This window comes from Dasypus novemcinctus, chromosome 22, assembly GCF_030445035.2.
Source record: "Dasypus novemcinctus isolate mDasNov1 chromosome 22, mDasNov1.1.hap2, whole genome shotgun sequence".
Classification (NCBI taxonomy): domain Eukaryota; kingdom Metazoa; phylum Chordata; class Mammalia; order Cingulata; family Dasypodidae; genus Dasypus; species Dasypus novemcinctus.
In genome coordinates this window covers 36,219,019-36,232,258 of record NC_080694.1, presented here as the reverse complement: position 1 = coordinate 36,232,258, position 13,240 = coordinate 36,219,019, and positions in this window count along the sequence as shown.

Below are 13,240 nucleotides of genomic sequence, written 5' to 3'. Positions count from 1 at the left end.
AGAAGAGACGTAGCAAATTGGCTGCCAAGTTTCATCAAGAAAACTGGCTCTCTAAATCAGGGGCCAGCAAACTTCTTTTTTCAAAGGATAAATAGTAAATATTTTTGTCTTAGAGGGCTATTCAATACATGTCACAATGTTCAACTCTACCCTGGTAATACATGAACCATCATAGACAAAGCATAAATGAACGGGCATGACAGTGTCCCAATAAACTTTAAGTATGACAATGAAAATTGAATTTCATCCACTTTTCATATATCACCAAATATTTTTCTTCTTTTGGTTTTTCTGTCCATTGTAAAATGTAGAAATCATTCTTAGCTTGTGGGCCATATAAAAACAGGTAGAAGGTGGTGGTGGAGATTTTGGCCCATGGGCTATACTTTGCTGATCTGTCTCCAACTCAGTTAGAAAGGATCTAAACCTGAATTCAGACACAGCACATTGAACCATGGCTAAACCTCTGTCCTGTTATAAACAGCATTGCATTCCATAGAACGTCTACCTCTCTCTTGCACTTTTGTAATTAAGTATTTGTTCAATGTCTGTTTTCCCTGCTAGACTGTGAGCCATGAAAGTATGGCTTTCTCTCTCACCCTGAATGAATTTCTAGCAGCCAGCACATTACCAAACACATAGTAAAGACTTAATCTGGGGAAGTGGATGTGGCTCAACAGATAGAGCGTCCTCCTACCATAAATGAGGTCCAAGGGTTCAGTGCCCAGGGCCTCCTGGCTTGTGTGGAGCTGGCCCATGCGCAGTGCTGCTAGGTGCAAGGAGTGCCGGCCCACGCAGGGATGCCCCCGTGTAAGGGTGCCCCACGTGCAAGGAGTGGCCCCATGCAAAACCGCAGCCCACACAGGAGTGGTGCCACACAGGGAGAGCTGACACAGCATGATGACACAACAAAAAGAGACACAGATCCCCAGTGCTGCCTGATGAGAATACAAGCGGACACAGAAGAATACACAGTGAATGGACATGGAGAGCAGACAACGGGGAGGGGGGGGGGCGGAGGGAGGGGGGAGAGAAATAAATAAATAAATCTTTAAAAAAAGACTTAATCTGGAACATATTTTCTTGTGTATCATGTAATCGATGATGTGTCATAAGGAAGGAAATATGGTACTTGACTGACTGGCTAACTTCCTCTTAAGCTAAGGGGGTATATCTTTATGTCAAACACCTTGAGGAGTTAATCCATACATATTGGCTTAGATGACTATGACTATTCATGTAAAATATTAGCATTTATTTTAATCTGGAGGCATTTTCTAAAATAAGTAGTTTTTAGAAGACAGACTCTCAAGGGAATGATGTCAATTATGCTTGGGCCAAAGATAAGAATTTAACACAATTTGATTGCAAAAATATCTCAGGGAGATATAATGACTAATAGCTTAGGAACAGCATTGTATTAGTTGGGGTTCTCCAAGGAAACAGAACCAACAGGATATATATATATAAAATATATATAATATGTTTATATATATAAATATATATATTTATAGAATATATATATTTATATATATATAATATACATATATATAGTAAATATTATATTCATTATAAGAGTCAGCTCACATGACTATGGGTATGGGCAAGTCCAAATTTTGTAGGGCAGTCTGCAAGCTGGGAGTGCCAATGAAGTTTTTTGATTAATTCTCCAGGAAAAGTTGACGGCTCAAGCAGAGATGGAAATTCTCCCTTCTGACTGTGGAAATTATCAGTTCTTTCTCTCTCTCTCCTTTTTTTTTTTAAGGTACGGGGGGGCCAGGGATTGAAGCCAGAACCTTGAATGTGGGAAGCCAGCATTCAACCATTGAGCCTCATTGGCTCCTCTGAGTTGGCTTTTTCATTTGTTTTGCTTGTTGTGTTTTTGTTTTTTCTTTAGGAGGCACCAGAAACTGAACCCAGGACCTCCCATGTGGTTTCTAAACCTTCAACTAATTGGATGGGCCGTCTCTCATTGTTGAAGTCAATCTCAGTTGACCTGACCAAACAACTGGACACTATGAACCTGGCCAAGCTGACACATGTGCTTAACCATCACAAACATGAAAATAAATGTTGTATCCCTCTTCTTTCTATTCCTGCTGTCTTCCTGCCACAGGTGGTGATGCTTGCTAATCCCTGCACCAGGGTGCCGGGCCAAAGGGAACAAGTTGGGGGCTGAAATGTCACCCCCACTCTGCTCTCCAACCATACACCCTAGCATGGACTGCATCTTTTGGAGGGGGCACGTTCTTCCAATTGATACCTGCGCATCTTATGGGATGTCTGACCCCTAATGCTTAGTTCAAAATTGTGTAACTTTTTGTCTGGCTTATATAGTAGTCTCCTATCTGCTCTTTCTGCCTCTGAGGTTTCCCTCATAGTCTCTGCCCCAGCTTCTTCTAGATTAACCTGGTCATTCCTATGCTCCGAAAAAACCATGTCAATGGATACCAAATATATGCTCAAGGAACTACAAACGACCTAGCCTGGGATTCAAGGCCTTTCCCAGATCTGACGTATCCTACTTGTCCTGCCTTATCTGCCTCTGCTTCCCATTGTGCATGCTATACTCAGTCCACCTGAACTGGATACTTGCTGGTTTCCCAACTATGACAGTTTGATGCTGGATGGACCCCAGAAAATCATGTCCTTAGAGCCAATCCATTCCTGTGGGTGTGAAATTATTATAGGTGGGAACTTCTGATTAGATTACCTCAAGAAAGGGTTTTGATTAGATTACTTCAGTTAAGATGTGGCCCAGGGTGAGTCCTAATCTTCTGACTGGAGTCCTTTATAAATGGGATGAATGCAGAGAGAAACACAAAGAGTGGAGAGAGAAACAGGAGTGGAGAGAGACCGCCACGGGGCAGAGAGAAAGCCATGAGAGCAAGTAGCTGAAGTCAATGGAACATGGAAGGGAGGAAGCCAGAAGCTGAAGCAATAAAACCTGGAAGAGAAGAGTGAGACCAGCAGACAACACCAGGTGCCAGTCTTTGGGGAGAAAGCATGGCCTGATGATGTCTTCACTGGAACACTTTCATGGCCTCAGAACTGTAAGCTTGTAACTAATAAATCCCCATTGGAAAAGCCAACCCATTTTTGTTATATTGTTTTTTGGCAGCTTTTAGCAAAGGAAAACACTAGCCCTTCAGTGCTAGTGGTCAGGGCAATGATGACTAACATTTATTGACCCCCAAATATAAGCCGGGCATTATGCAAAAGTGTGCCCTTTCTCATGTCTCAGAACAACCCTCTGAGATGGGTTCTACAAAATTACACCTGTCCAGCCCTAAGCTGCATTGCATCCATTATCTTATTTACTGAGAGCAATCCTATGAAATAGATCCCACAAAGCCATGTCTGATGGGTCCCAGACACGCTTAACATCTACTTTTTAATTTTTCACATGCATTATCTTATGTAACTATCTCAAGGACTATGTGCAATAGGTTTAATTATTCTTGTTTTCCAGCTGAAAAAAAAAAACTGGAACTTTGAGATGATACATAGTTCTCTCACCACAGTTAATTACAGGCAGAGCTGCTTCTCTGACCTCAGCTGGTTTGATGTCAAAAGCTGTCTCTTAAAAGACCGGTGGTTCTCAAACACTCACCTCTAAGAATAACCAATCATTGGGAGCTGGTTTAAAATATAGATTAACCCTGGAGATTCTATTTCCATAGACCTGGGATAAGGCCAAGGAATATTCCTTTTTTTTTTTTTTCATGTAAAATCCAGGTGATTCTGCTGCAGGTGCTTTGTAGAACAGAGGACCCCTGTTTTTAAATGAACATTTATCTCTTCCTTATGACAATATGTGGCCGGTACATTCAGCTGCTTCTGGGTCAAGGTATGTAGTCAGACCAGCAGTGTAGAGCTTCTTATTTTCTGTGGCAAGAAGAAATGTATCCACTTCATCTAAAGGGGCCCTGAAATCTTTGAATGTGGATTTAAGAAGTAGAGTGCTTATCTACTTCATACCATTTTAAAGAGTAATCTAGTTTTTCAGAAAGACAGAGTTTCCCACTCTGATTCTGGAGGTGACATTGCATGGAAAAGCAGTTGAAAGCATTAGTTATACCCTGGGATCCCGCAGCTTGGCCCATGATAGAGCAATGAATGCTTTGAAAAGCTTTACCTTAACCGGTTTCCCTGATGGGTTTAACAAAGTGTGGTAACCGTCTGTGGATGACCAACTGCATCCAAAACTTGACTGTTCCTTCTGCTGGATGTTAGTGACCCAGGCTATAGTTTGCTGGAAAGATTAGGCTGTGTTGAGTGTAGTTTCAATGGACTGTGTTTGGAAAGCCTAGAGAGGAGCCCTTTTAGGACCTTACCTAAGGCATTAATTGAGGGACATAACCTTGCCAAGATGGTGACCAACCACTCAGAGCAGGATTTAAAGCTTCTGGACTCAAAATGTTTTTGCTGGAGTCCATCTCTCTTCCTAGTTCATCAATTAGGGGCTCCATTTTGAGAAAACGCCAAGATCTACAAGATACTGGGAAAATATCATGAAATTGGAGTTTCGTTCCCCAAATGTCAGTGAGGGTGGGTGTCCTCACAAGTCCTCTCACAGAAACCGTGGAAGGGACAACACACGCCAGAACCCGCCCTCCTGAGCGGCTTAGGGCTAAGCATCTCCTAACAAAGCACTTGAATGTGGTGAATTTCTGAGTGTTCTCCTCTGAGCGCCTCTAAGATGCTCTCTTGTTAACTGTGCCAAGATATTTTTGGCTTGCCCTCCTTCTCAGCCAAGCCAGGAGTCAGTGAGGCAAGTCCCCAGCCTCCCAGACCCTGGCATCCAGGGCAGGTTTCAAGCTGCCCACCATCTGTTGCTATCTGATCAGCGAGGGAGCCTCTCCATGAAGACAGCTGGGGCAGAGAGCGGAAAGCTCTTTATGCCAAAGACCGGGGGAAGCTTTCTCTGGGCTTGTATCAGGGGCTGCCACTTAACTCAGTTTCGTCATGGCTAGCGATGAATTTGTTACTGTCCCCTTCTTTGATGAAAAGGGACTGTTTCTACAGGTGTGGCACATGGAGAAAGGACGTGCCCAGACCAGTTATTTTATTTGGAGATTTTATGGAGGTTGTCTTGAATACACTTTCAAACAACTCTTGGGTTGGAACCAGGCTCCTTGACAACGGAAATACAGGCAGGGAGACACATCGGATTTCTCTGAACAGGTTTCCAAATGACATAGGTGGGAATAGGCCCTCACTGTATAATGCCTGGGAAGATGACGTTGTCAGGTGGACTACAGTCTTGGCGATGAGAGAATTTACTCTATAAAATCCAGGGCTCTCAGCGACAGTGCCTGCTAAAGCTCCAAAGGAAGAACACTGGCTGGAGACTTTGAGCTCCGTTCTCCATCCTGCCTCTTCCTGGTGAGGATCCTAGTTGCCATCACGCCCATCCCCAGCCAGCTCTTGTGGACAGACAGGAAGTACAGCCTTTTGTTTTGTGCTTTAGGGCCAGGGTGGGGGGACTAACTTGTCCAGCCAGAGTGAACTCTTCTCTCATGGTGGATCCCTTTCAGGCAGAGAGAGGGTTTGATGGGGATTGGGCGCTACGTGTGAGGGGGCCTGGGGGTCTGGAATAACAGAATGAGGTTAAGGTAGGGATCACACACAGGTGCAAAAAGGTTCTCAGGAGTTTTGGGGGGTCCTAAATGATGAAAGAGGAGGAAGAAGGTGACCACTCTAAGAGTCGGGGTCCAGCCAGGAAACAGAAGTCATTCAAAATGTTTTCAGCAGAGAGAATTAACACAGGGGTTTGGGCACATGGGAAAAGCTGAGAAGGCAAACCAGGAAGTGGAGTGAGGCAAATTGGAGACGAGTAAGAGCAGTAGGGCTCTACCAGCATTGAAGGTGGCCTAGCTAGAGCCCAGAAGCTGGGGCCCTGGATGGAACCTGGGGATGAGGTGTGTTTGGTGGGAACCTGGGACTGTGGAGGGAAGGACTGGCCAGCAGGGATGGAGGGTGTGGTGTGTGTGTGTGTGTGTGTGTGTGTGTGTGTGTGTGAGGCAGGGGACTAAGCCAGTGCCAGAGATGCTGCCTGAGGCAAGACTGAGAAGTACCCCGACTTCCCTCCATCCCCTCCAGTCTCCCGCCAGCGACTTTTGCTGACCCCAAATCCCAGAAAGCCCCTTGGCAAGGGAGGTGTAATACAGGACAGGACAGGACAGGACAGGGCAGGACAGGGAAGGGAAGGGAAGAGAAGGGAAGGGAAGAGAAGGGAAGGGAAGGGAAGGGAAGGGAAGGGAAGGGAAGGGAAGGGAAGGGAAGGGAAGGGAAGGGAAGGGAAGGGAAGGGAAGGGAAGGGAAGGGAAGGGAAGGATACAAACGAATCCAAGAGCAAACAGACAGATCGTAGCACATGCCCTGTGCTAGGTGTTTTAAGTGAGGCATGTATAAGAAGTATCACCGGGTTAAAACTGGGGATCAGGGGGATCAGAGAAGTTCATTAAGTTGTCCAAAGTCACACCAGAGAAGAGCTGGAATTTGAATGAAAAGCTGTCAGGCTCCTAGGTTTCCCTAACTCGAGCTATGGAATAGGATTTAGCCTCCTGTGGGCAGAAAGGATGGAATAAGAAGATCTGGTGGTGAGAGGGGATGAGTGAAGGCTCCAGCCTGAGTTCACAGGCTCTCTAAGTCCAACTGAGGCCAGCTCAGATGACTGCTTTCTCCTGATGAAAGAAGAGCCTGCCCATGTGAGGCCTTTTCCCTCCCTTGGTAGCCGTGTGAGAAATGTGGTCAGAATCAAGGATAAAAAGGTATCTCTTGGTGGGAGGTGGGCACAGAAGGGCTGGAGCTGTGGGAACAATGAGATGGCTGGAGATCGCATCTCACAGTGTGTAGTTCACCTGTTTGGATTCCCAGCATCAGCATTTTAGAAGCAGGCACATGAAAAATGATAAAGCTGGGTTTGGCAATGGTTTGAGGGATGGTGGGAAGAAAGTGAGTGAAACTCACAGGCCATGCCAAGACTTCAAAACAGGAACGACAGCTCTTTGGAGCAAGTTCACTTGCAGCAAAGCTCTCTGCCTGGCAGCCAGCTACGTTCTGGGAGGACAAAGGCCACACCAGCCCCCAAGGGCTTTGTGCTCAGCTCTCTTTGATTCACTGTTTGGATCTCCCCCACTTACAACACTTTGTGGAGGTTTGGAAGGGATGCTTGTGTTGCAACAGTTTTTGCTAGCTGGTTGCCTAACTTTAACTGATGTGTTTGCAGAACGTGCTGGGAGGATTTGAACTCAGATAAGACCACATTTACTACAATGCAGACTAATTTATGTACAGCATCGCACGATAGTCTCAAAGTCCCTGGAAATATTTTATAGCACAACTAACAGGTTAATGCAGGTGCTCATTTCACTCTCTATGTGTTCCCCAAAGTGACGATGCAAAATATTGTCATGAAGTGGTCAAAGCTACCTTCCCTAGCTCTTCTCATTTCCTCTCGTTTTCTGTTAGTTCCTTCTGAAAGGAAGGGAAAGCAACTAAGCACCACCTGTTCATCCTTGCATGGTCTAGAGTCACGCTTTGCAAATACTCAGTCTCCTGTGTATGATTACTAAAGTGGATGGTAAAGAAATGCTGCTTTAAGAATGCTAACCTCGATAAATAGAAAACTTATTAACAATCAAAAGAAAAGAGAAAGTCAGAAACGGCATCTTGACTCATGCTTCTTACTGTCACAGTCTTTGTTCTGGTCATTTTTCTCATGCTGGGGGCAGGAACAAATGTAGCCCTTTCTTTGGCACTGGAAAAAGACCATCCATTTTGAGTCTGAATGACCCAGCCTCGTAGTTTTGGACCTCATTTCTTTGAACACTTTGGCATTTCATTAATTACACTCAGCAAATAATGTGCCCGGAACCTGCCTCTGCTTGGGAAATCATCCCACTTTGTAAACGATATGGTTTATTTAGCCCAGTGTACACGTGGCATGAAAGAAAACACCAGACACTACCGTGGGGGACCCCTCTCCTGGGAGGGGGAGTGAAGTGGGTGGGGTGTGAGAGGAGGGGGAGGGGAAGTGAGCACTCCGCCCAGCTATTGGAAAACAGCAGCCAGGCAGATCTGGTAAGTGCCTGTGCCACTGTCATCCAGGATCACGGAATCCCATGGATGCTACGCTGGTGGCTCCTGGGCCAGCAATCTTTCCCAGGAAAACTCAGCATGCTCACTGCAGTTCCCATGGCCTGCTGACCTCACCTGGTACCAGCTCTCTGAGCTCCTGGTAGACCTTCCCCAAGTCCCTGATTTCATACACTTATTCTGTAAGTATTTGATGACTGTCTCCTCCACATTACCTTCTGTGTAGGGTTCTGGGACATACTAAGAGAGAGCCCTTGTTTGAAAGGAACTTTTAGCCCAGTGATTGTGGGATAAGTGATTGGATGATGGGTGTTTATAGCAGTCTTTGAGAATACAAAGGATGGATATTTACTAAGGTGCTTTGAAGCTGAATGAACCCCCAAAATTCATGTTCTTAAATCTAATCCATTCCTGTGGGTGTAAACCTACTGTAGGTAGGATCTTTTGATGAGGTTACTCCAGTTAATGCATGACCAACAGTGGGTCTTAATCCTCTTACTGGAGTTCTTTATAAGAGAATATAAGACAGAGAGAGAGAGGGGAAAAAAAAGTCATGGAAGCAAGAAGCTGAAAGCAATGAAAGCTGGAAGAGAAGGGAGGGATGAGCAGACATTACTATGTGCCTTGCCATGTGGCAGAGGGGTCCAGGATCACAGGTGGCCAGTCTTCAGGAAGAAAGCATTGCCTTGAGGTGGACTTCTGGAAAGATGAGAGGCTAAAAAGATATGGGTCTTCTCTTCCAGAAAAATAGCTAGAGGATAGGCAGAAATGGCCTGGAAAAAAATCTTCTAGGGTTTAGGACACCAGGGGAAGGCTGCACACCTCCGGGAGGAGAAAGGGACAAAGGAAAAGAATCACAATGGCAAAACTGGGAGTTAATGCCAGGATCCTCTCCCACCCTATAGACACTTTTGAATTCTCAGGCTTTGGAGCTGGTGGCTACAAACAAAGGCGGCCCCAGGGACCCACATCCCCAGGAAATGGGAGAGAGAGGGGCACAGCCTAAGGCTGACAAGTTTTGACCCACAAATTTGGTCTGCTGTGTCCCATGAGTCCTTCCAGTCCTGGTGGAGACACACCACTGTTTGCCTTGGGAGCCAGCAAGGGACTAAAGAGATCCTACCCTCTCAATCTCCCTCTCTACTGACAAGGACTGGTTGTGGAGGATGCAGAGGGGAGTGTGATTATTTTCTACCTGGGAAAAGGGAGGAGGCTGCCAGCAAAGGTTTGAGAACTGACTCTGAGAAAGTTTGAATTACGAGGCTCTTAGCCTTTAGGCAGGAACCTCTGTTACAGGGATCAGATCTGTGTTTCAGCAAACCCACTCTAACCAGACTTTGAATTGGGAATTTTGCCAAAGAGCACCATCTGCTGGCAGACCAAGGAAGTGAATGTGAGGAAATTAAAGTAATGTTCTCAAATAGAGGGGAGGGTATCTCTCAAGAGCGTGGGTAGCTCCTAATGGAGGAGGACAGACTAGTGTGCCAAGCCTTCAGCATCGTTGCAAGTATCTATGAATCTTGTCCTTTAAGCTGTGAAACTTGGTTGTCACTATGGGCCCTGAGGGGAGGGGGATAGAGGAATAGAATAGATGGAAAAGGGGGTAGTTGGGGGACAATGGAAGTGTTCTGCATGATCGTGCAATGATGGATACAGGCCATGTTAAATTTCACCAAAAATTTATAAAAAGGTATGGTCTAGGACAATCAGCAAGAAGGCAGCGGAGTAAGGAGCTCCTAGAGTCAGCTACTGCTACAGGGCAGTTAGTAAACACCCAGAGCTCTCTGAAGCTAGCTGAAGCACCTGTTTGGGCGCTCCAGGAGACCAGAAGAGCATCCTGCCACATCCTTGAAGGAATGGAAGGAGAAGACTGCCCATCTGCAGAGAAGACTTGCCAGTAGAGGTTCCACACCCCGGAGGCTCGTGCCCATCCTCCACTGGAGGCACAAGCCGCCTCGGGAGCTGTTCTGCAGCTGGAATTGAAAGTTTTACTTCCCAAAATGGGGGAGGAAGAGACGGGTGGGCACCAACTTCAGCTACTGATGATAAATTTGGTGGGCTAAAATATAATTCTGAGAACAGATAAAGTTTGAGCCTGTCCAAGTCAAAAAGAGACTAGTATCCACCATTTTGACTCCATGCCTGGCACAAGGGAAAGCAAGACACACTGAAAATCACAGTGCTGGTGGGGACTGGTTTCTTTCTATCCAGATCAGATTGCAGGTCCAGCCTAAGCCCCAGCCCCACCTCTGGGAAAGAGGAAGCAGGGGGGATCTATGCCAGCCTCTCTGGGAAATTACCAACCAAGCCACTGAGGCTGGTGATTATCCTACTTCAGCAGTACAAGCTGCCCCAGGAGCTGTTCTGTGGCTGGAACTGGAAGCTCCATTTCCCAAAAACAGGGGAGGAGGAGAAGGTTGGCCACTGATTTTGGCTATTGATTAGTAGACTTGGCTGGCTAAGGTTTAACCCTAGGAACAGCTAGGGTGTGAATCTGTCCAAGTCAGAAAGAAGCCAGTGGCTGCCATTTTCTCTCCACCCCCAGCCTGAGAGAAAGCCAGGATGAAAATCACAGTGGTCAGTGGTGGTAGGAACTGGTTTCTTTCACCCAGATCAGCCTGCAACTCTAGCTTAGGCTTCAGTTCCACCTCTGGCAGGGAGGACGCTGGCAAGCCCTGTACCTGCCATCCAGGTAACTGCAGCTACCTTTGGCTGGGACAGACTGAATAATTGGAAGTCTACTGGGGCAACTACAGTCATATTGAACCCACACTGCATAGATTGCTGCCCACACCTGCAAATCCATCCCTGCCCCAGGCAGGGGAGAAAGGGATGTGAAGTCTTATCAGTCTCTCCCTGGGCAACTAGAGTCTAGGCCTGCACTACTTGGATTATTCCACAGAGATGTGACTCTGTCCTACCCCTGGCAAAGAAGAAAGTTGGGAGAAGCTTCATCAGCCCCTCGGGCAATGAGGGCAGCTTGAGCCTCCACAGCTTATAGTACCAACTACATCCTTGATTCCTACTGCACAACCAGCAAGGGAGAAAGGGAAGGAAATCCTAAACTAAAGAGAAAAACTGCTTCCAGAATACATACTCCAGAGAGCCAAATGCCAAGACATCAACAAATAATTTCAATCCACACCAAGAAACAGGAAGATATGGCCCAGTTAAAGGAATAAGATAAGCCACCAGATGACATAAAGGAGTTGAGACAATTAATCATAGGTGTTCAAACAAATCTCCTTAATAAATTCAATGAGATGGTTAAAGAGATTAAGGATATTAAGGAGACATTGGATGAGCACAAAGAAGAATTTAAAAGCATACATAGAAAAATAGCAGATCTTATGGGAATGAAAGGCACAGTAAATGAAATTAAAAAAATATTGGACTCAGATAATAGCAGATTTGAGGAGGCAGAAGAAAGGATTGGTGAGCTTGAAGAAATGGCCTCTGAAAGTGAACATACGAAAGAACAAATGAAGAAAAAAAATAGAAAAAATTGAACAAGGTCTCAGGGAACTTAAAGACAGCAAAAGATGTGCAAACATACGTGTCATGGGTGTCCCAGAAGGAGAAGAGAAGGGAAAAGGGGCAGAAGGAATATTTGAAGAAATAATGGTAGAAAATTTCCCAACCTTATTGAAGGACATAGATATCCATATCCAAGAAGCACAATGTACTTCCATTCAAAAAAATCTAAATAGACCAATATCAAGACACATACTCATCAGAATGTCAAAAGACAAAGACAAAGAGAGAATTCTGAGAACAGCAAGAGAAAAGCAATGCATAAAATAAAAGGGATACCGAATAAGATTAAGTGCTGATTTCTCACCAGAAAGCATGGAGGCAAGAAGACAGTGGTATGATATATTTCAGATATGCAAGAGTAAAACTTCCAGCCAAGAATCTTATATCTGGCAAGATTGTCTTTCAAAAATGAAAGTGAGATTAGAATATTCACAGACAAACAGAAACTGAGAGAATTTCTAACCAAGAACCAGATTTTCATAAAATGCTAAAGGGTGTGATAGAGCCTGAAAAGAAAATACAGGAGAGAAAGGCCTGGAAGAGAGTTTAGAAATGAAGGTTATATCAATAAAAGTAACCGAAAGTGTCAAAAGAGTGGAGAAAATAAAATATGACAGATAAAACTCAAATAGGAATAAACTTAATCAATGATGTAAAGCACTTGTATTCAGAAAACTGCAACTCAATGTTAAAAGAAATTTTAAAAAGGTGTAAATAACTGGAAGAAAATTCCATGCTCATGGATTAGAAAACTAAATATCATAAAGACGTCAATTCTACTCAAATTGATATGTAGAGTCAGTGCAATCCCAACAAAAATTCCACCAGCAGTTATTAAAAGAATTGAAAACACAATCATCAAATTTATTTGAAAGGGTAAAGGGTCCTGAATAGCCAGAAACATCTTGAAAAGGAAAAGCAGAAGCAAACTCTCATCTCCAGACTTTAAATTATATTACCTACTATAGTGGTAAAAATAGATAGTACTAAAAGACACATAGTCCAATGGACCCAAAGTGATGGTTCAGAAACAGACCCTCACATGTGTATGGTCAAGTGAGTTTTGACTAACCTGTCAAACCCACACAGTGCAGGCAGAACAGTCCATTCAACAAATGGTGCTGAAATAACTAGAACCCTATCTCACACCTTATCCAAAAATTAACTCAAAATGGATCAAAAATCTAAATATGAAAGCAAGAACCATAAAGCTTGTAGAAGAAATTGTAGGAAAATATCTTCAAGACCTGGTGGTTGGTGGTGGATTCTAAGGAGATAAGAGGAGGACTGTGATGGACTACTGATGTTTAATGTATATAGAAGCTTTAATTAGCTTTACTGTAAAAGTGTGGAAATGTAGAGAGTGGATGGTAACAAATAGTGAGTAACAGCTAGTTTATAAATGGGGATGTGGCTGAAAATGGTAGTCCAGGGATGTAAATGCCAATTGACAGAAGGCCAGAGAATAATCTTGGGACTGAATAACACAGTAAACCCAGAGGTGGATGAGAATTGTGGTTAATTGTACAGATGCAAGAGTGTCCTTTGTGAGCTAGAGCAGATGTACATCACTACTGCAGGATGGTGTGAATGTGGAGAA